Here is a 23958-nt window from a genome sequence, read left to right on the forward strand (position 1 = left end):
TCCGAAAAGCCATGGTGCTGACACATAGGGGTGGGCGCGGTTTCGTATATCGTCCATTTCCACTGCCCCCCCCCCCCCCCCCCAACGGTAAAGTTCGGATGGTGAGGGGGGGTCGAAATACAGTGTGGGCCGTCAGATCTTGGGAGATGGGCGGAGATGGAGTGAGAGGTGGCAGAGAATTATCGTGATAGGATGGGACAACCGGTGGGGCCAACGGGAATTATTTAATGCATAGAGGGATATTTGCAATGTATGAGAGGGGTGTTAAAACTTAGGGATAAGTGGGTGAAGGGTAATATGAGCGGAGGAATGATTTGGGGGTTTTAAGACTTAGGAATAGGGGGTTAATACCAAAATTAATTGATATATAAAACCTTAGAGCAAAACCTTTACCCTTGCCCTTTTGCTTCTGCACATGAAAATCACTATTGATATTTGACTTGTGGCGCATTTTGACTAGCAGCCTGTGCATTTATAAAATATGAAATGAAGCCATTCTTTTCTTTTTGCTTCCCTAACATTTTATTTTCCTTTTGCCTTATTTGTTTAGGGTAGCTAACACCTAACATTTTATTGATATGGATGCCTATAAAACATTAAATTGCCCTAACATTTAACTTTTCTTTCTTTTGCATCCATATCCTAACTTAACATTTTGAAATTATTTTTGGCTACTATACTAACTTATCAAAACCAAATAATGTTACAATAGAGGATAAGATCTAGCCTAGATTTTTTTTTGCAGGGCCAACTATTGAAGAATTTGCAGTGAAATTGAAGATCTGAAGCAAAATATTTTTTTTGGACGAGGGTTTCAAATTTTTCTGTCCTCCTAGGCCCAACGTCATCCCTCCTTAGCCTAGCGTGGCCCCTTCTACCCCTTGCGTCACCCTTATAGTCCTTGTCATGGGCATTTTTGGCCCTTGTAGGGTTGGTCGTAAGGCTTAAGGCTCTCAACCTCCCCTTGATCCCTTGCTGTAGGTTCTAGAGGGCCTCCCCTCCCCTCCTCGGCCCTCCTTCCAGCCCTCCATCTCCCCTCTTCTTGGCCTCCTCTGCCTTCCTTGGCCTAGCTGTGAGGCCTAAAGGCCTCAGTCTCCCTCAAATCCTCTTTGGCCTGCCTCTTTTGCCTCTCCCGTGGGATTCTAGCCCGTCCTTTGCCCTCGGCCTACTTCTTCCAGCCATGTCGCAACCTCCTAGGCCTCTTAGGATCTCTCGATGGACTCCGTTGATGAAGAACTTCCTATATTTGAAGAGGAAGGTACAGGAAGGAAGAAGACTCAATTCATGAATATGAAGGTCCCAGTGAACCCATAGAACCTGTGGTCATCCACGAAACTAGAAAGAGACCTAATTGGTTGAAATCCACTCTTTTAGGTGCAGAGGGTCATGGAGTAGCCAAAGGCACATTCAGAAAAAGCAAGAAACCCAAAAGATATTTTGGGTATGCAACCTATATGACGAAGCTAATAGAAGCAGAACCATCCATCTTTGAAGAGGTTGTCAATCATCAAGAATGGAAAGATGCCATGAATGAAGAGTAATAATTGATAATGACGAATGGGGTTTGGGAGATCATACCTAGGCTTGAAGAAAAATCAATGGTAACTTCTAAATGGATCTACAAGATTAAATATACGACAGATGGAAGTATTGATAAATATAAGGCAATATTTGTGGCTAGGGGCTTCTCTCAACAAGAAGGCATCAGTTATGAAGAGACATTTGCTCCCATAGCAAGGTATACAACTATACATTCACTGGTGTTTTTGGTAGCATCGATGGGATGTAACATTCATCAAATGGATGTCAAGACAACATTCCTGAATGGGACAATTGATGAAGAAGTCTACATAGAGGAACTCTTGGGATTTGAAGTCAAAGATAGAGGGGCTTATGTTTGCAGGTTGAAGAAGACACTATATGGCCTTAAGCAAGCACCAAGGGCATGGTATGCAAGGATGGATGCATACCTACAAAGATTAGGATTCACAAAGAGTTATGCTAATCCAAATCTCTATATCAAAGTTGTTAAGAATGAGGCTATAATCATTCTTCTATATATGGATGATCTTCTCATGATAGGTGGAAGGTCGAATCCAAGAATGCAAGAAACAACTAGCAACAAAATTCACATGAAGGATTTGGGGCTGATGCGTTATTATTTGGGACTGGAAGTTTGGCAGGGACCTAATGAGATTTATCTAGGTCAAGGAAAGTATGTGATCGAGATGCTGAAGAGGTTTGACATGATGGATTGCAAACTTATGACAACTCTCATAATCATAAACTTGAAGAGGCTAAGAAGTTTCGAGTCAATCCTAGTGGATCGAACCAAATATAGACAATTGATTGGCTCACTGATGTACTTGGTGAATACTCGACCAAACATATGTTTTGCAGTGAATATTCTCAGTCTGTGTTAGGTGGAGCCCAAGCATTATCATTGGATAGCAGCCAAGCATATACTGAGATATCTAAAAGGAACGATCCACTACTGCCTGAAATATGATAAGTGGAATAATGTCCATTTGATTGGATATACAGATTCCGACTGGGGAGGCAATGAGCAGGATGGAAGAAGCACTACAAGAGGATGTTTTAGTTTGGGATCCTCCATGGTCTCATGGATGAGCAGAAAGCAAGAATCGGTTGCTTTGAGTAGTGTTGAGGCTGAATATATTGCAGCTTGTGAAGTAAGCAAAGAAGTTGTCTGGTTGAGGAAGCTGTTGTCTGACTTGTTTGAAGGACCAATGGACCCTACAGTGATACATTGTGATAACACCAGTTGTATAAGGTTGTCTGAAGACCCAGTGTTTCATGGAAAGACAAAGCATATAAATAACAAGTATCACTACATTCGAAAGATGGTGCAGGATGGTGTGTTGTAGCTACGGTATATCTCCACCAATGAGGAGGTCGCTGATATATTGACAATCTCTTCCTAATAGGAAGCTTGTGTATTTGAGAGACAAGCTTGGTCTGGTTGATATATCCTCCCTAGTTGAGAGGGAGAGATAGATGCATCATTCTTGTCTTCACTTGGGAAGAAAGAATGGAGGATTGGGTAAGCTTCTGGCATCCAATACTCTTTGAGCATGAGGTAGGGCATCCAAGATTAGAGTAGTTGTAGAGGACCGATATTATTTGAGGATTGGCCATCCAAGGTAAGAATAGTCCTCGAAGGTCATACTCTATGAACACTTGGGTGGGGTATGTGCCTTGAGAGACAATGATGATAGTGTCTATCAATCATTGGTCTTGCCAGCGATGTGCTATGAATTTGTGGAGAGAGAGCTGTTAGTCAAGGCCTTGCTATGTGACAATGCCGGTTGTTATGATGCTAAACAGATGGGTTACCAATCCGACTCTTCTTATGAGATCTCTTCAGATTGAGAATGTCCATGTACCATTTATGAATACCTCCCTAGTTAAGAGGGAGTTTTGAAAAACGTGTAACTAGGTTCGGTCTTCATAGATGTGAAATCTACTTTTTGAATATTGTAAAATGAAAGAAAAATTATCATTGCTATTTTAGAGAATGGGTTTCATGCTCAAGGTCTTTTATTTTAGAGGTCAAGTACCCATTGAGTGCTTCTAGGGTTTGTCCTAGGTCAAGAAGTCAAAAGAGTCATTGTCATAAGTTGAAGACCCCATCGGGCACATTGTAACTTGTAAAGAGAATTAATTTTGTATTTAAAAGTGTCAAAATACCCTCCAAGACCAAGTCGGTCTGGCAACTAAGAAGTCGACCTATTTTGAGGAGCCTCGTCCACCTTAGAAGCCTATATAAAGGAGGGAACTCGACCTCCTTTGGAGACACATTCACCTCTCATCATCTAAGCGAAGGAGAAGTAGAAGCAGAAGAAGGCTAGTGAAGGAGGAGAAGGATGAAAGAAGAAGTGTTTTGGGCTATTTATTTCTCTCTCTATCTCACACGTGCGAAGAAAGTGTTGAAATTTCTAAGTCTGACACTTCATAAATCCCTATTGCATTATCTGGTTTATATTCTCCTACTTGTTTATTCCATTAACAAGTTATTTATAAATATAAACACTGAAATAAACACAAATGCAGAGTTAACTCATATACAGAACAACAACTGAAATAACTGAGACAAACACACAAGGGACACTGTTATTTTTGGACAATTATCCCGGAAAAACCCAATGTGGGGAAACCGGTGCAACAGATATGAGGGTTTTATTATTATGCAGTTTCTGAATACAACTAGGGTGCCAGAAATGGCTCACCTAACAGAGAATATCCTCGGCAGTAGTACCACTCCTCGGAGACAGATATTCTGGCTGATCAGTCACCAGATGAACGATCCCACAACAACTACGGTAGCTCCTTAGTTGGACAGGGAAAGCTACTCCAAGCTTCTCTATTGCTTTGCATCACTTTGCAGGGACTACGTCACCCTTCCCATCTCACCAGCACTCAGTCTGCCCCACGAAAAATCTCCCTGCGTTGCCTCTTGGCCCTACGTCAGCTCTGCTAGCTTCTGCGCAACTACTGAAGCCTCTGCGTCAACCCCTTGGCTCTCTGCATTAGCCCTCAGACCCTCTACATCACTCATGTTGGCCTCTTCAGCCTCTGCGTAGCTCCCAACTGCCTCTGCGTCAGCCTCTCCAGGCTCTGCTGTCTCTCTGACACTATCTCTGCCTCTTTGCTATGTGTTCTCGGCCTCACACCGAACTGCCCCTTGCTGCAACAGATCACTGGTTCAATTCTCTCAGCAAACCCCGCTCTAGAAAATCGAACTGACTGATCAATATGGTGTATCTCCTTGATGCAATGTTGATCTAGGACTGCCAGGATTCTGGCCTTCTAGATGACAAAGTTGGAAGCCCCGTCCAACCTGTCTTGATCCCTTAGTCCATGTTGTAGCATTTTTTGGTTTTGGAAAGTTAGCATCAATTAGTCAAAAAATGAAAATCATTCCCAAAAAATGTTAAGTTAGGATACGGACAAAAAGAATATTGAATCAAAAAATGTTAGGGATATTTTGATAAATAAGTCCATATCAAACAAAACAAATATCTTAGATGCCCTGGCATGATAGCTGACCATTATCATCTCAGAGATACAACATCAATCCGGCGTCGTCGCTAGATTGATGTTGTATCTCTGAGATGATAATGGTCAGCTATCATGCCAGGGCATCAAAGATATTTGTTTTGTTTGATATGGACTTATTTATCAAAATATCCCTAACATTTTTTCATTCAATATTCTTTTTGTCCGTATCCTAACTAAACATTTTTTGGGAATGATTTTCATTTTTTGACTAATTGGTGCTAACTTACCAAAACCAGAAAATGCTACAACATCGACTCCAACTAGGGACTGCTTTCTCCTGTAGAATGCAGAGAAATTGCAAATCCATGTGCCTTCTCCTCGGGCTATGGACTCTGTGCTGTGAAAACTCACACTGACAGTTTGAAAAATATATTAAACTAGACTTTTTACAATGGTGGTAATGAAATCTACTTCAAATTCTCAGTACTGAATATAATGTTTGAGAAACCTTCCATTAACAGGATAACTGGAATATAGTCCCTCAAGATTTTGTAGCACAAAAGTATTGTTTCCCTTTACTTCAGCAATAGCTAAAGGTCCAAACCATAGGTTATCAAACTTGCCATGTTTTCCCTTGTCTTCTCTTCTGGAATCCCATCTTAGAACTAGATCACCCTCCTTGAAGTCCCTTTCCCTCGCTCTTTTGTCAAACAGGCTCTTCATCTTATTCTGATACTTTTTCAATTTGTATTGAACTTCATCTCTGTTTTCATTTAGTTCAATAATTTGGTTTATTCTCCTTGAAAAATCATCAGGTTCATCAGTTGAATCCTGCAGAAACTTTAAAACAGGGAAGGCCAAGTTGGTAGGGAAAATTGCATCTTTCCCATAGACTAACTGAAAAGGAGATTTTCCAGTAGATCTCTTTGGAGTAATCCTGTTTGCCCAGACTGCATAAATTAGATGAGAGTCCTAGCTCTTTTTATGATCTGCTAAAGTCTTTTTGATCACCTTTATCAGACTTTTATTTGATGATTTTGCAAGACCATTACCTTGAGGATAATATGGAGTTGAATGATGTAACAGAATCTGATATTTCTGGCAAAACTCAATCATTTTAACACTGGAAAATGTTGTGGCATTGTCAGTAACAATCTGGGTTGGGCAACCAAATCTAGATAAAATGTTTTCTTCAATGAATTTGATTACTACTGAATCAGTAGCATTTCTTACTGGAATTGCTTCCACCCATTTGGTAAAGTAGTCTGTTGCAGTGAGGATCCATCTATGCTAATTGCTTGAAGTGGGATGAATTTCTCCAATAAAATCTAATCCCCATTGGAGAAAAGGTGCTGAGACTATTGTTGGGATCAGTGGAAGAGCTGCTAGTTTTTGCTTACCAGCAAACATCTGACAAGGGACACAACTTCTGACCTTTGCTCCTACTTGTAAGAACAATGTTGGCCAATAAAATCCTGCCCTTAATATCTTATATGCTGTTGCTCTCCAAGCATAATGTCCTCCACAAAATCTTGTATGAAACTGATCAATGATTCCTTCAGTCTCTGATTCTGTTAAACATAATAACAAGATATTTAGTGGGTCCTTCCAGTATAGATTTGCATTTATGATACAATATTTGACTGCTTTCAATTTGAGAGTTTTACATTGACTTTTGGAGAATGATGTTGGACATTCAAAATGGATCAAGAAATTTACAATATCTTGATACCAATTTGACAAAAGAAATTTCTCATCAATGTGTAGAGAGATGGTCTGATCTGAAGGTAAAGGTTCTTGTGGATTCTTTTCTTCAGGATGGTGGGAAGGTTCTTGTGGATTCTCCCCTTCTGCATGAACAAAAGGTTCTTGTGGATTCTTCTTATTTGAACTTTGAGCAGGTTCTTGTGGATTCTCCCCTTGTATTTCCAAAACAGAGTTGATGCCCAACACTTTACAGTTGGATTTAGCTAGAAGCTTAGCTAATCCTTGACCCTTTACTAGCTTTGTGGTTTTGATAGTTAGATCAAACTCCAATATTTGAGTGATCCATCTACCTCTCTTCCCATCAGTGTCTAGTTGGGTTAAAACAATTTTTATAGCACTGTTAGGAACATAAGCAGTAATAGGTGAATGTAGGACATACATCCTGAATGATTTCAGAGCTTGTATAAGGGCATAGGCTTGCTTCTCAATTATGTCATACTTAAGCTCGACATCTCTCATAACCTTACTGAAAAAGGCTATAGGTTGGTCATGGGAATCTTCATTCTTTTGTAATAAAACAACAGCAAGGGTTGTTTCAGAGGAAAAGGAAAATATACTGAATGGCTTGGTATAATTAGGACTGGCGAAGGTTGGGGCTTCAGAGATAGCCTTCTTGATTTGATCAAATGCATACCTGGAAGAGACAGTCCGTTTAACTTCATGATGCTTTCGGAGCATATCAGTGATGTCTTTCACAATTTTAGCATAATTCGGGATTAACCTCCTTAAAAAAATCATCTTGCCTAGAAAAGCTTGAATCTCCTTCTTATTTCTAGGTAATGACAATGTTTTTATAATAGAAACATGTTTGGGATCAATCACCACTCCTTTTGAGATTATGTGGCCTAGCAAATTTCCTTCTTTGATAACAAACATAGAATTTTTAGGATTGAGGGATATTTCGAATTTCCTACACCTGTCAAACACCTTCATCGAGTGCTTTAGATGTTTTTGATCAGAATTAGAAAAAATAGTTATGCCATCAAGATAAATGACTACAAATTTGTTTTCCTGTCCCACAAAAGCTATGTCCATAGCTCTCTGAAAAGTTGCTCCAGCATTGGACAAGCCAAAGGGCATTCTAGAATACATAAATGTACCCCAGGGTGTAGTAAAAGCTGTCTTCTCTCTATTTGCTGGATCAACATTTATTTCACTGTAACCTGAAAAACCATCAAGCATGGAAAGTCTTTGTGCTCCTGAAACCATCTGAAGTAACTGATCCATTTTGGGTAAAGGATAGTTATCTTTTAATGATGCTTTATTCAAATTCCTAAAGTCCACACAAAGTCTGATTTCCCCATTCTTCTTTCTAACATGAACTAAATTAGCAACCCAATTAGAGTATCTAAGAGGGAGAATAATTTGGGCATCTAGCATTTTCTTAATTTCCTTTTCTACAGTTGGTAGAAGAGTTGGATTAATCCTCCTAAGTTTCTGTTGACAAGGTTTTGCTTCTGGTTTTAAAGGAATCTTATGCTGTATCAGTGATGTATCATAAGTCTTTAGATCAGCATAGGTCCATGCAAAAACATCCTTGTATTTTTCAAATAACTTAAGGTATTGAGCTTTGATTTCGGGATCTAAGGATGCACAAATTTTGATGTTCCTAATGTCATCATTTGTTCCAATATTTACTTCCTCTATGTCATCTTGTGGAGAAATTGACTATGGGTTTTTGAGGACATCATTTTGATCAAACAGTTTCTCTAAAGGAATGAGACCTTTGGGAATAAAATTGTTAGACAACTAAATGATATCGGTCCATGCAAAACCATCCTTGTATTTTTCAAATAACTTAAGGTATTGAGCTTTGATTTCGGGATCTAAGGATGCACAGATTTTGATGTTCGTAATGTCATCATTTGTTCCAATATTTACTTCCTCTATGTCATCTTGTGGAGAAATTCATTGTGGGTTTTTGAGGACATCATTTTGATCAAAAAATTTCTCTAAAGGAATGAGACCTTTGGGAATAAAATTGTTAGACAACTGAATGATATCATGATTGGAAATTTTTGAATTGAAATCTGAATTATCATTTTCATTTGTGTTTTCATTTGTTTCTGTTCTATTTTCATCAATTTGTAGAACTGAAAATTCATCTATAACTTGTAGAAAAGATTTTAACTATTCATCATCTTCAAATATCTGCCAGTATTTTAGATTATCTGGGATGGATGGCCTGTATTTGACTTGTATTTGATAGAGCACATTAGTTTGATTAGGAATTTTAAATGAACTAGCAGAAACAGCTAGGGAATCTGCATGAATATTCTAATCCCTTGGGATATAAGTCAAATTAAAAGCATTAAAGAAATTTTCAACTGAATCCCAAACCTCATTTCGATAAGATCTAAGCCTAGGATGTTTTGTTTGGCAAAGATTTCTAACTTGTTTAACAATGAGCTCTGAGTCAGTAAAAACACTTAGGTTTTGTACTTTTAAGCTCTTGGCTAACTGCAGTCCTAAAAGGAAAGCCTCATATTCAGCTACGTTATTTGTAACTTCAAAATCAAGTTTACATGATTGTGTAATGTTTTCTTTTTCTGGTGAGATTAATACTACCCCAGCTCCTGCTCCATCCTTTGTACAAGAACCATCAAAGAATAGCTTCCACACATCAGTTTGATTTGGTACAGGACTTTCAATTACATCTTCAATTTTTACTTGAGTTTCATGTGTTTGGTTTGAAGAGAGTTGAAAACAACCAAAATCTTGATCAATTGCATAAATGGGATGGTTCCTTGGTTGATCTGTTTTGCAAACAGTGTGCACAAATCTTACCTCTCTATACAGCCTTAGTTGTTCTCCCCCATAAACTGGAATAGTGGCATAAGACATGTCCATCTGAAGAGTTCCCCCTAATTTGGCACAACAAGACCTTGAAAGGAGCATTCCAAATTTGGGAGGGATATCTGTGACAACTATATCTAACACTACACCTTTTACTGCGATTTGAGTGAGAGTTGTTAGGATATTCCGACACATAGGAAATAGTTATGTATGACTTGGTCTAGTATAGAGTTAGGTAAAGTGTGTTTCTTTACTATGTACATTTTGTAACTTACAATCCGACGGTCACGATATGTAGTGATCCGACGGTTCATTCTCTCCTCGGTATTATCGACACTTGATCCGTGGCTTAACACCCGATTGGTCCATGATCTCTATTTAAAGAGCATGGAGGGTCATTTGTAGGTTAACCGTTCATGAGAGAAGTTTATGTAAATTTTCATTCTTTTATTAATAAATTGCCTGAAGTGGCCGCGTTGGCTCAGGTTGTGGACTGTTTCCCTTTTTGAGGGTTTTAACCACGTCAAAAGTACTGGTGTATTGATTTGTGATCTGTTTGTGAGCGGTGTCCTTTGGTGTTCTGTCTGAGGAACTTACCCTGTAAATTTCTACATGGTATCAGAGCTATTTGAGGGCCATGTCCGTTGGTGATCCAAATCTGAAGCCGGTAGAACTGCATCCGACTACCGTTTCCTAGATCTACTGTTTTTGACTGCTTTCGGGCCGAGAGGACTGCTTTGTTGTATTGGGAGCATCTGTTCCAGTGAGGAACCCCTTTCGTTTCACGCGAAAAGGTTTCCGGTAGCTCTAGCTGCGTCATTTTTAAGATCTGGAGGTATATAGTGTTTATTTGCAGTTTACAGTTATTTTCTCTCTGTTTATTTCGGTTTCGGTTTATTTAGCCTTTTTTATTACCGGATCTATACCTTTCATTTCTGTGTATGCTCTTTGCCCCACGACTCTATGCGATCTGGGCAAATCAGAAACAAAAAGGAAGGATTTTTCTCATGCGTATGCTCTTTTCTACTGCGCCTTAGTGTGATCTCGGAAAATCAGAAACATTGAGGAAAATATTTAGTTTCTGGCTAAAGCTAACTTCGAGCCGCAAGGTTCGTTTTTGAAAATATTTAGTTTCCAGCGAAAACTAACTTTGAGCCGCAAGGTTCGTTTTTTTTGTATGTCCGTGTTAGGTTTTGTGTTTTTTGTTTTGTAGGGAAAAAGAGCTTTCTCAAAGCAAGCACGCAACCCAAAGCTTCAACCCCCCTTTTTCTCTCAAACTTTTTGTATAGCTCACTTGGTCCAAAGCTAATTTATGGGAGTAGAGGTCTTGAGTTCAAATCTCTTTTTTATGGGGGCGGATTTTTCATTTCCACACATTCTCGCACTTCGTCGGCGACTTCATCAAATTTTCTTCAAAAAGCCATAACTTCTTCATCCGGAAGCCGTTTTTAGAACCGTTTTTTTTTAAACAGCCTAATTTTTTGAGATCTTTCCATTGGAACATTTAGTTTCAGCATCTATAGCTTCAGTTTCTGTTAAAATGGAAAGTCCATGCCAAGTTACTCTTGATAGCACCAACTACTTCCAATGGTGGTCCTACATTGTGGATTTACTTAGAAGTAAAGGTCTCTACCGAATAGCCACAGGCCAAGAAACCAAACCGAAAGATGAAGATAAGGCAGCTAAATGGGAAAATAGGCAAGATCAAGCACGTGGGTTGATAGGGATGTCTATTTCTCCAGATCTTAGATTTCATATTGCAGAACTTGATGCTTCTGATGAAGCAATGAAACAGATTACTAAAGTCTTTGGAATTAAAAATGAACTTAGAGCCCATCAACTTGAAAATGAGTTGCTTACATTGGACCCCAATAATTTTTCTTGCATTGAAGATTTTTTGTCCAAGTTCAAGACCCTTAGACTTCTCTTGGAAGGTGTTAAGGTTAAGAAAGAAGATAGTAACCTTATATATTCCATTCTTACTAAGTTGGGACTAGCCTACTCTGTGTTTGTTTCCACTTTCCATTCTACAAGAGAAGCCTTCATTTCTCAAGGACAAGACTACAAGCCCCCTTCCTTTGATTCTTTTTGTGATTCTTTAATAAGAGAACAAGAAAAACTCTTACACCTTGGTCTTCTTAATCTTGGAAACTCTTCTAAGAAAGCGTTAGCCGCCCAGCAGCAACCAAATCTAAAGAATCCTAAGAAGTTGTATCCTAAAAAGAATGGTCCTAAACCAAACAAGGGTCCTAAGCAATTTCAGCCTCAAAATGAAAAATCATTTCAAGAAAATGATAAGACAAATAAAAATAAAGGGAAGAAGACTGATAGACATTGCAACTTTTGTAATCAAGATGGTCACTTAGAATCCAAATGCTTTAAGAAGATGGAAGCCTTGAAAGCAGCAATGAAGAAGCATAACATCCATTTGGAGCACTCTTCAACTTCAACTTCATCTTCAGGAATGGCACTTTCTGCATGTGGTTGTCAAGCATCTCGGTCTGGCTATGCACTAAATGTATCTTCTTCTTCTCATTCTCATGAGTGGCTCATTGATTCTGGAGCTTCTTATCACATGGCCAAAAACAAAGCCATGTTTTCTTCTTTAAATGATTGTAACACCAAAAATATATATGTTGGTGATGATAGATCTCTTAGTGTTGTAGGGACTGGAACTGTTCATATAGACAATGGTCAGTTTAATGATGTATTATGTGTTCCAACCTTATCCTGCAACCTTCTATCTGTATATCAGATAACCCATTCAGGTGAAGGTAAAATCGTTGAATTTTCACCTCACGATGTTGTAATTAAGGACCTAAGAGATCCTAGACAGATTTTAGCTACTGGCATTGCTGATGATTCTACAAGGTTGTATAAGTTTCACAACTTTGGGTCATCAAATCTTCCCTCAGTATTTGTTGCTCATAATGATGAAGTGAGCAAACTTTGGCATGAGCGATTTGGTCACTTAAACTATCGCTCTCTTCAGAATCTATGTAAAGAAAATATGGTGACAGGTCTTCCAATGGTATCTTGTAGAGATGGTGTTTGTTCCGGATGTGTACTCGGAAAACATCATCGGGACAGTTTTGAAAAACGTGCCTCTTGGCACGCCCCAGCCCCTTTACAGCTTGTGCATAGTGATTTATGTGGCCCACTTCCAGTTGTTTCCTTCTCTGGCTACAAGTATTTCTTAACTTTCATTGATGATTTCTCCAGATGCACTTGGGTATACTTCTTAAAACTCAAGAGTGAAGTATTTAACATGTTCTTGGCCTTTAAGGCCTTTGTTGAAAAGCAATCTGGACATCAAATTCTTAAGCTAAGATCTGATAATGGCGGAGAATATGTTAAAAACAACTTCATCAACTTTTGCACTGAGCATGGAATTCAAATGCAACATACTGTTCCATATACTCCAGAACAAAATGGTGTCGCTGAAAGGAATAATCGCACCTTAAAGGAAATGGCTAATTGTATGCTTCAATCTAAAGGACTTAGTCTTAATTATTGGGCAGAAGCAATTAACTGTGTAAATTACATAATAAATCACACTCCTACTAAGGTTTTAAATAATATCACTCCAGAAGAAGCATGGAGCTCAATTAAACCAGATGTAAGTCACTTTTGTGTTTTTGGAAGTGAAGCATGGGCCCATATTCCAGATGAGAAACATAAAGCTTTAGAACCTAAGAGTGAAAAATGTATTTTTGTTGGATATTCTGAAGATGTCAAAGGATATAGACTTATTCCACTTAAGTCCAAGAATGTTATCATTAGAAGAGATGTAAAGTTTGCTGAAAATATATCGGCCTACAAGCCTAGTTCGGCGGATGTGCCACCTCTTCCTATCTCTTCTACTTTTGAAAATATTTCTTCTTCAGATGATGAAAGCGAGGATGACAATCCTCCCCCACCTTCTCAGGATCCTCCTTCAGCTCCTCAGCTTCCAAAATGGGTTTGTGCTACTCGTGATGCAGTAGGTGATCTTGCCGGTGATCCTATAGATCAGCGACGTACACGTTCTCAGTTCGAGAGAGCCTCTTCTTTACTGGCTCAAGCTTCAGTGAATTATGATCCTGACACCTTTGCAGAAGCTTCAGGCCATCCAGATTGGGAAGCAGCTATGAATGAAGAATATCATTCATTATTGGCAAATGATACATGGGATCTTGTTCCTCTACCAAAGGGACGAAAACTTGTTAGATGCAAATGGGTTTATAGAACCAAGTATGGACCAGATGGGAAAGTTGATAAACATAAAGCTCGTCTTGTTGCTAAGGGTTTTCACAAGTTGAAGGCATTGACTACACTGAAACCTTCTCCCCTGTTGCCAAAATGAACTCTATCCGCCTTGTTCTTTCCCTTGCTGCCTCTTTCAAATGGGAAGTCCATCAGATGGATGTTAAATCTGCCTTCTTGCATGGGGACTTGCATGAAGAAATCTATATGGAACAACCTATTGGCTTTATACAAACAGACTCCAGCCTTGTATGTCGGCTTAAGAAATCCCTTTATGGTCTCAAGCAAGCTCCTCGAGCTTGGTATGCCAAAATGGATAACTTTCTTTTAGAAAATGGCTTTTCTAGGTGTCATTTTGACAATACTGTCTACACCAAGAAAGTGGGCAAGTCTCTTATCATTCTTGTTCTTTATGTTGATGATCTTATCCTGACTGGTAGTGATCCCAACCTCATAAACCATGTGAAGTCTAGCCTTAAAAGGAAGTTTGAAATGACAGACTTAGGACACTTACATTATTTTCTTGGTCTTCAAGTCTTGCAATCCAAGGAAGGTATTTCCCTTTCCCAGTCCAAGTATGCTTGTGATATTCTACGCCATTTTCACATGGAAGATTGTAAGCTAGCCCCTTCTCCCTTTCAATCTGGAGTCAAACTTTCAGTCACTTGTACTTCTCCTGAAGTTGATGCTACCTTATACCGTCAACTTGTAGGAAAACTTTTGCATCTAACCCATACTCGTCCTGACCTTTCCTTTGCTGTTGGCCTTGTTGCTCGGTTTATGCAAAACCCACGTGAAAGTCATTGGAAAGCAGCTAAAAGATTACTGCGTTATGTTCGAGGTACAGTTCAGTTTGGGATTCATTACAGTGCCGAAGCATCTCCTCTATTGGTTGGTTTCACTGGTTCCGATTGGGCTGGTGACCCTGATGATCAGAAGTCTACTGCAGGTTATGTGTTCACTCTTGGTTCAGGACCTATTACATGGGCTTGCAAGAAACAAGGTGCCATTTCTCTTTCTTCGGCAGAAGCAGAGTATCGTGGCGCTGTAGAAGCCAGTAAGGAAGCCTTGTGGCTTCGTCAGATCCTGTCAGAGTTTGGCTTTCAGCAGCAGCATCCGACTACAATTTGGTGTGATAATCAAAGTGCCATTCAACTATGCAAAGATCCAGTCCAACACCAGCGCAGCAAACACATTGAACTGCACATGCACTTCATCAGAAAGCTCATCCACGACCATGTTCTTGAAGTGCAATATTGTTCAACAGATGATCAAGTTGCAGACATCTTTACAAAGGTTCTCACAGAGGCGAAGTTCACTAAACTTCGATTTATGGTTGGAGTTCAGGAAGTTGTCACTAAGGGGGGATAGGCTCTAGTGCCTCCTTCCTTCTCCTATTGTGTCATATTTGTAAATCCTTCAATCCTATCCCAAGTTGTTCTTAAGGGGGGATGTTAGGATATTCCGACACATAGGAAATAGTTAAGTATAACTTGGTCTAGTATAGAGTTAGGTAAAGTGTGTTTCTTTACTATGTACATTTTGTAACTTACAATCCGACGGTCACGATATGTAGTGATCTGACGCTTCATTCTCTCCTCGGTATTATCGACACTTGATCCGTGGCTTAACACCCGATTGGTCCATGATCTCTATTTAAAGAGCATGGAGGGTCATTTGTAGGTTAACCGTTCATGAGAGAAGTTTATGTAAATTTTCATTCTTTTATTAATAAATTGCCTGAAGTGGCCGCGTTGGCTCAGGCCGTGGACTGTTTCCCTCTTTGAGGGTTTTAACCACGTCAAAAGTACTGGTGTATTGATCTGTGATCTGTTTGTGAGCGGTGTCCTTTTGTGTTCTGTCTGAGGAACTTACCCTGTAAATTTCTACAAGAGTGACTACTAAATCCTTAATCAATCCTAGACAAGGCACCCTTTTGGAATCAAAGGTGTACAAATCATGATAAGATCTAGTTATGTCGAGATTTAAATGATCCATGATAGTTTTTGGCATGAGATTATGTGATGCTCCAGAATCAAGCATACAATTGTATAGCATGGAATCATTTGTTTTAAGAGTCACATAGAAAGGGGGTACTATTTCATCTATCATATCTGAGCTAGGACCAAAGACAACTGTTGGTTTTTCATCTTGAAGACTAATAATATCACTTTCAGCATCAACCGAGGTGTTTTGTATCCATTTGGAGACTTGATTTTTATATCCAGGGTTTTTGGAAAGTTCTGAAAGTGGTATAGGGATTTTAACTCTTTCTAACTCCTTTTCAACATTAAATGCAGTTAAAACAGTTTTTTCAATTTGAGCAGTATCAGTTGACTAATTTAATGGTCGAATAATAGTTGTCTGAGTTTCAATGGCTTTGGTATGAGGTTCAATTGTTGGAGGTTCCTTAGGAGGTCTTCCAGGACCAGGTCTAGGCCTAAGATCATATCTTTTGTTCAGCTCAGCAATTAGGAATTTAGAGAAGGCAAGGTATTTGGAAGCCTGTGAGGTGTCTTGATCTTCTTGAACCTGCTTTTGTTGAGAGAGATGAATAATAACGGTGTGACCAGAAGAGTATCCATATTGTTAATGTCTTCAGTGATAGTCATAGTATTGTCATCAGGTTGTTGATCATCTATTAGTAAAGGAGTTGGAACCTGTTGATCATTACTAGGCCTTTGAAGAATTTGTAATGGTGGATTTCTTTTGTATTGACCTTGATTTTGATTTTGAGGTTGAGTGACCATTTGTTGAACTGTTCTAGGTTGAGTCTCAATCTTGGAAATTCTATTAGATAGATTTCTAAGAAGTGAAGTTATCTCATCTATTTTAGAATCTTCAGTTTTAGTCTTAGAGGAAGTAGAGGCCTCTTGACTCGATTTAAGTTTTCTTTGGGCCTTTTCCTCTTTAGCTTTTAAAGTGGCTGAGGCAACCCTATTTGCTTCCACCTCTATAGCATTAGTTTGCATATCTTCAAGAGTCCTTGAAGTTCTTTCTCTTAACATCACAACAAAATCATCTTCAAAAGCTTTTGAAAACCTAGACTTGGCTACTGCTACAGGGGGTTTGCAATCAGGGGGCATCTTATGATAAAGTTTGTTGAACCTTTTGATAAAATCAAAGACAGGTTCACCAAAGTTTCTTTTAAGTTCTTCAAACTTAGTCAAAAAGTAAAGAGCATCTTTCTTCACTCCCCATTGATTTTTGAATATATTTGTTAGCTCTTCCCAGTTTCTAATGGAATTTACAGGTAACTGCCTAAACCAAGTCCTCACATTTCCCTCAAGACACTGAACAAACAATCTCATGTAAACATTTTCTTGTTCTATGTTCATGTTATCTACAAAGTCTAGAAAGGCTTGAAGATGGTCCTCAGCTGAGGGACCAGTTTCTCCATTATATCTAGGAAGGTGTTTTAAATATTCATTAGGGAAAGCATCAAGGACTGGAGGTAAAACTAAAGCTGCATATCTTGCCTGTACAATAGGTTGAAATGCCATAGTAGAAGATGATGTATGAGATGTTTGTGAAGATGATGATAGAGAAGAGGAAGATGGTGATAGTATAGGTGAATTACTATGTCGGGGTGAAGAAGGAGGAGATAAAGAAGGTGGAGATGTCCTGAATGATTTTGAAGGAGTCTTAATAACCAACTTGTGGACCTGAGAATGAATATCCTCTTTAGTTTCAAAGAGTGGATTTGAATATATAGCAAAGGTCCCTTCAGGTTGTTTAGAAGTAGAAGATTCAGGTTGTTTAGAAGTGGAATGAAATGAATAAGTAGTGGGGGATATAAAGTTTGTAGGTTTGTATTCAGGTAAATGAACACCCAGGTCAGACTCAAATTTAGGTGATCCCGGTGGAAGTGGGGGTTCTGGATGAGATTCAAGTGAATGAATAAGGAAAGTTGATTTGAAATCAACTCCCCTATCTAAAAGTTCAGCAACCCTTGGTGATAAGTGAGTGTACTCTGGATTGGATGGAATGTTACTATAGGGATCAAATTGTAATATATCTTCAGACTGCAAGGCTAAAGTAGAAGAAGATGGTTGATGTCTTCTTCTAGAACTGGCCTTTCTCACAAGTCTTTCTGGATCTGACAGAGGACTAATTGTGTCAGATTCAGAATGGGATCTAGTGTGCTTAAAAGGTGCCAGTTTGGTACAGTGGAGTCGCCAGGTGAAGGATTTTGACCTATCTAGACCTTTAGTCACCTTAAAGGAATAAGAATTATATCGTTGACCCAGGAAAACTTAATGAAATTCGAGTCCCCGGCAATGGCGCCAGATTGATGTTGTATCTCTGAGATGATAATGGTCAGCTATCATGCCAGGGCAACTAAGATATTTGTTTTGTTTGATGTGGACTTATTTATCAAAATATCCCTAACATTTTTTGATTCAATATTCTTTTTGTCCATATCCTAACTTAACATTTTTTGGGAATGATTTTCATTTTTTGACTAATTAATGCTAACTTACCAAAACCAGAAAATGCTACAATAGTCTGTTCACTGCCTTTTCAGCTCCTCTTCTGGACTCCCTCTGAGATTTGACTTCCCTCTTGGAAATCTCCCTCTAAGTCCTGATTTCCCTCCTGGAAATCCTCTGGCCAGCTGTCGAACCGCTCCTCTCCAATCCTCCTTGCAACTGCAACTGCAACTGGGATCTGGATTTCTTGGCTAGAAATCCATCAAGGTAGCGACTCCCTCTACCTTGGTTCTGTGTCCTTAGGTTTTGCATTGACACAAATAACACCCCACCATCTCCTTAATCACAATCTGCCCACAGCTCCCCAAGCCCCAACAACCAAAGAAACTGAGCCTTTTAGGCTCTGCACAATCCCGACAATGGTTGAATCTGCACCTCCTGGTCACAACGTCGATCCTTCTTGGTTGAGAAAGATGACTGGGTACTACGTAGGTCTGATCTGCCCCTCTCTGCCTCTGTGCTGACCCTCATCTTGAATCAAAATGATGACGCAGACTTTGCATCACATCCCCTCTAGTTGCTTTTGCTCTGGAACAATGCGGTCTTTCGGGACCGCTGCTACTGCTGCATATTCTTTAGATTTCTGCTGGTGCCTTCAGTCCTCTTGTGATCTACAACACTCTGATACCATGTTGAAATTTCTAAGCCTGACACTTCAGAAATTCGTACTGCATTATCTGGTTTATATTCTCCTACTTGTTTATTTCATTAACAAGTTATTTATAAATATAAACACTGATATAAACACAAATGCAACCTTAACTCATATACAGATCAACAACTGAATTAACTGAGATAAACACAGAAAGGACACCATTATTTTTGGACAATTGTCCCTGGAAAAACCCAATGCGGGAAAACCGGTGCAGCAGATATGAGGGTTTTATTATAATGTAGTTTCTGAATACAATTAGGGTGCACGAAATGGCTCACCCAACAGAGAATGTCTTCGACAGTAGTACCTCTCCTTGGAGATAGATATTTTGGCTGATCAGTCATCGGATGAACAATCCCACAACAACTACGATAACTCCTTAACTAGACAATAAAAGCTACTCCAATCTTTTCTACTGCTCTGTGTCACTCTGCAGGGATTGCGTCACCCTTTCCAGCGCACTAGCACTCAGTCTGCCCCACGAAAAATCTCCTGGCGCTGCCTCTTGGCCCTGCGTCAGCTTTGCTAGCCTTTGCGTTAGCCACTTGGCTCTCTACGTCAGTCCTCAGACCCTCTGCATCGCCCACGCTGGCCTCTTCAGCGTCTGCATAGCTCCCAGCGGCCTCAGCGTCAGCCTCTCCAAGCTCTGTGCTGTCTCTCTGGCACTATTTGTGCCTTTCTGCTATGTATTCTCAGCCTCGTGCCAAACTGCCCCTCGCTGCAAGAGATCACTGGTTCGATTCTCTCAGCAAACCCCGCTCTAGAAAATCGAACTGACTGATCAATATGGTGTATCTCTAACTGACCCTCAAGCCTCTTCTTATACTTTTTGTGTTGAGTCTTCAACGGCCGAGATTAAGTCCCTAATCAACAGTTAAGATTAGATTTGGCTTGATCCATGTCATTTAGAACATTCTCATCCAGTTTTATATTAATACTCATTAATATTTTAATTTTCCTAATTTTAGACTTAAGAACCCCATTAAAAATATTAATTATGTTAATATCTCTCCAACCGGGTGGAATTTCCCCAAACCCTTTCTGGGTCTTGGAGATCTTATGTGCTTTAGCCTCTCCACCAATTTTCATGGCTAGAGCACATCTGATGCTACCAAAAATCAACAGAAGGAAGGCTTGGGCTTACTGCTTCAAGGTCGAAATTCTCAAGTTACTGGAAGAGGAACCTAATAGGTCACCTACTAGCCTTAAACAAGGAAGCAAGCCAAGCGAAGTTGTTAGAGGTCTTGGAAGGCTAAATTTCACTCACACGTGGGGATGCAATAGTAGTCGCAGGGGTCAAAAATTTCAGACTTGTGGTAGAGGTCGAAATTCTATAGCTGGGGGTCGAAGTTGTGTTGCTGGAAGAAATTTGTCTGGGTTTGTCTTGGACAAAGGAAACACATGATCAAGAAGGTTGAACTTGGTATTGGAATTCGTCAATTGAAGGGTTTATAAGAAGAGAAGAGATTTATGGGTTTTCCTCTCAAGTGGAGAGGTTTTGGCCCTGTTTTGTAGCCTATATCCTGTGTTCTTGTGTACTATTGTTCTTCTTGTTTTGGTAGTTGTTTGATGATAAGAACAAACATAATAATAAGAGAAGAAGCTAATAAGTAAGAAAAAGCAAAAAGACATCACAAGTAGTTATCAAGAATAGAGAAATCATCCTAACTACTGCCCTCTAGATTTCTCAACACTAGAATGTAGGAAGTTGCATCAGAACGCTGCACTGGTCATTTTGGTCCACCTTTTGGTAACTATCTCCTTCACTTCACAATAAAATGTTTCAAAAGGGCCGTTTTCACTTGCCTCGATAATTTCCCTTATCCTCTCTAGCATACTATCAATGTTTTCATAAAATTCCCCAAAGCAAGGTGTATCTGTGTCAAATGTTCAGACCAATGTTAGGATTTTTCAGTAAACTGCAAAAGGTATTGGACCTTGTCCCACCATGCATAATCAAGAATGATGGACTTGATTTTTTCCTTCTATCAGAAGTAGAAGTCCTCCATGATTCCCAAAGAGGGTTGTTACCCACCATTTGTGGGTGACTCTCATAGGAGAATTTTTTCTCCTAAACGGTCCTCAACTGGCAACCAACAACCCCTTGCAGCCACTAGATAGCTTGATGTGCCACCATCTCCGTCACTTTAACTAGCCATTATGCTTCCTCGCCCTTCTGTTATGATCGTATGTTTGAAGGTGGGCCTTCCAACCCTGAAGATATGGCTTTCATTATGTAGTTAGGTATTTGTGCTTACTTATCATTGACGCTTATGGGCGTGGAATAGTGGGGGGATTCAGCAGAAAGAATGGGCTTGGTTTGTACTCTTATCCCCTTGTCCAATTAGGTGGTTAACCTTGTATCCTAGTCCTGTGGGATCTCTTTTATTGTTTACTAGCTTTAGGAGTGCCACTACACAGGAAATCCTGCTTTTGGTTGTGTGGTCTGGCTTCTCGACACCACATACATCACTCCCCTCCGCTTATTATAACCCCTTTTCACATATTTCCCATCTAGGTCCACATTTGTCCATTGGGTCCACAAGGAGTTAGCCTCCTCCTCCCCTTGTCTACACTTTGGGTCGAGCCCAGAACGATGCCCCGAAGGTTGATGCAACTAAAAATAAAGTTAAAGGCATAATTTGGCCACTCTCAATAGGAAATGTACCATAAAATGCAAAAGATGGCTGGGAAATACAAATTTAGCACGTGGACAAAAGCCAAGCATGAGCTCTACCCCCATCATTATGGTCATTGTTTTGGTTCCTGGGGTCCCTATATTGGCCCCCTGCATCATTAAGGAACCCATGACTGTCCCAACCCCCAGTATCCACTGCTATAGCATTCACATCAAGCTCTCATCCCCTGGAGCCCCGAGCAGTTTTAAAAGAAAAATCAATAAAATGCAAAAGACATATGAAGAAGGGTGGAAAGGATGGGGTAACTCATGTACCATGATTGCTTCCTCCTACATCTATACACCCAAGTGTGGGCTTCCCTTGTCATAACTACCCTTGTACCATGGCATGTGGTTTGGAGGCTTCCCCATGGAACACTGGTCTCCAGGTACACCCTCCAAAGGGATACTAGTCCCTACAATTCTTCCTCCAAGGGTCTAGTCTTCTCCAAGAAAACCCAAGGAGAAGTGTACTCACACGAGATAACAATAGTAGGGCCACTTTCCCATTAGAGTAAGCTCAATGATGATTGTGATAGATCTGAATGAGAATGAATTCACAAGTACATTGAGGTTCCCCTTTGATATGCATGGGAGCCTATTGACAAGGGTCACTCAAAGAAGCCACCACCCCCCACTTGGGTGTTTCCCCTTTGACCTAGGAACTTAGGATATCAAGTCATAAACTTGGGTTATATCCCATAAAGTGACTTTAGGAATATTATAATATTTCTTTAGCTTAGGAACCATGTCTTGGTCTGGCCTCCTCACCTTTCCCTCTCGTGGAGCTCTAGTTCCCCACACCTTTTTTGTTTCTTGGTCTGCAACAGTGGTGTTATTTTTATTGATATGTGTGATTACATATTGCATTTGCTAGGCTCATTGGCCTTTCAGCACATAGGCTCTCCGCCCTAAAACAACACTGGCTTTTTGGCCTCAAAACATATTTACATATAGGCACATAGGCCCCAAAACATATAGACATAGGCATGCAGGCCCAACATAACTTGGCTCACAAACCTAATAATATTATGTACAATTACATGCAAGGGTCATCTTGGTGCTGTTACACCTGGGCTTCCATTGTATATGCTTTAGACCACCCCCACCATTGGGCACTAAGAGGCAGGCAGAGAGTAGTTCTACCTCAACTTCCAGCACCACGAGATTGCAAGGAGATTCATTGCTTTTCCCATGAGATCCTTCAACCGTTTTGCTCGACTATTTCAGTGGCATTTGTGTAATGTATTTCAAACATTTCCCCCCTTTATCAATCCCTTGACAATTTCAATTTTTGGAAGGTTATTGAATCCACTACAAGACATACAAAGTATTATAATGGAAGTTAATATAATTTCTTGATAATCATGTAATTGGTGAGCTTAAGCATCTGATCTTTAAAGTCATTGAGAAAACCTCAACAAGCATAGAGAGCTAGCATATGGTCATGGGAACCAGCAGCTCAAGACTGGAATAGACACTGGGAAATGAGAATTTAAGCAGTACCTGCTAGTGCAATAATTATTAATGTCCTTCATGTATGTTTCACATCCAAGGTTTTAGTATTGAAGACTTTAAATTATTTAATGTTTTGAAGCCCAGTTGTAAGTTTTGGTGGGGTTTTAAGTTAATTTTTTTCATTGCTGGGAAAAATTAAACCAATTAGAATTTCATATATCCACTCATGAATCAGCCCCCCGTTGATTTCAATGAACTCAAGGACATGATTTCAAAAAAGTTCATCCATGCTAATAGATCTATAATTCTATGAGACTCGAACATGTTATTCTTCTAAAAGTAAGTTTCATCCCAGTGGTACTACTACTATATACTTGAGATGAAAGAATGCTATCAAGGAGGGGAGATTCTCTCCACATGTTGTCAGTGGTCCATCATTTAGTACATATTTGTTGTTGGCTCTAGATGGAATTAATTTCTTTTGTGCCAGCATTTTTTTAGTTAAGGATTCAGCCCGTTTGGCTGCAATTGTTGTGGGTGATTCATGTCATTGTTTCCAATGCAGAGTGTTTAATAGTTCAGAATCAGAACAATACACAACTTGAATATCATCCTTTCTGCTTTCACCAACACACATAAGTTTAGCAGTTCATGAACTTTCAAAGTGAACAGACTTGAATAACATGCCCTATGGAGATTTTTTTTCATTTTATCCTTAGTATAACATCCTTCTCTGACAGCTGTGTTTATGAGTTTAATAAAGCATTGCAGACTTCTTTTTTTCTTCAGACTCGTTTTTGTTTGTGTTTTTTATGATGTGTAAGCTCATCTTAAGGAACCTGATT

General features: G+C 39.6%; 1 protein-coding gene across 6 annotated transcripts in view; it reads left to right on the top strand.

The window, feature by feature from the left end:
• LOC149186915 (arogenate dehydratase/prephenate dehydratase 1, chloroplastic-like) overlaps positions 1-23958 on the top strand; it is a 193527-nt gene that overhangs the window by 169010 nt on the left and 559 nt on the right. The window lies entirely within an intron of this gene.

Source organism: Pinus tabuliformis, chromosome 3_1, assembly GCF_031772625.1.
Source record: "Pinus tabuliformis cultivar Carrire ecotype Pingquan chromosome 3_1, CPIR1, whole genome shotgun sequence".
NCBI classification, from domain to species: domain Eukaryota; kingdom Viridiplantae; phylum Streptophyta; class Pinopsida; order Pinales; family Pinaceae; genus Pinus; species Pinus tabuliformis.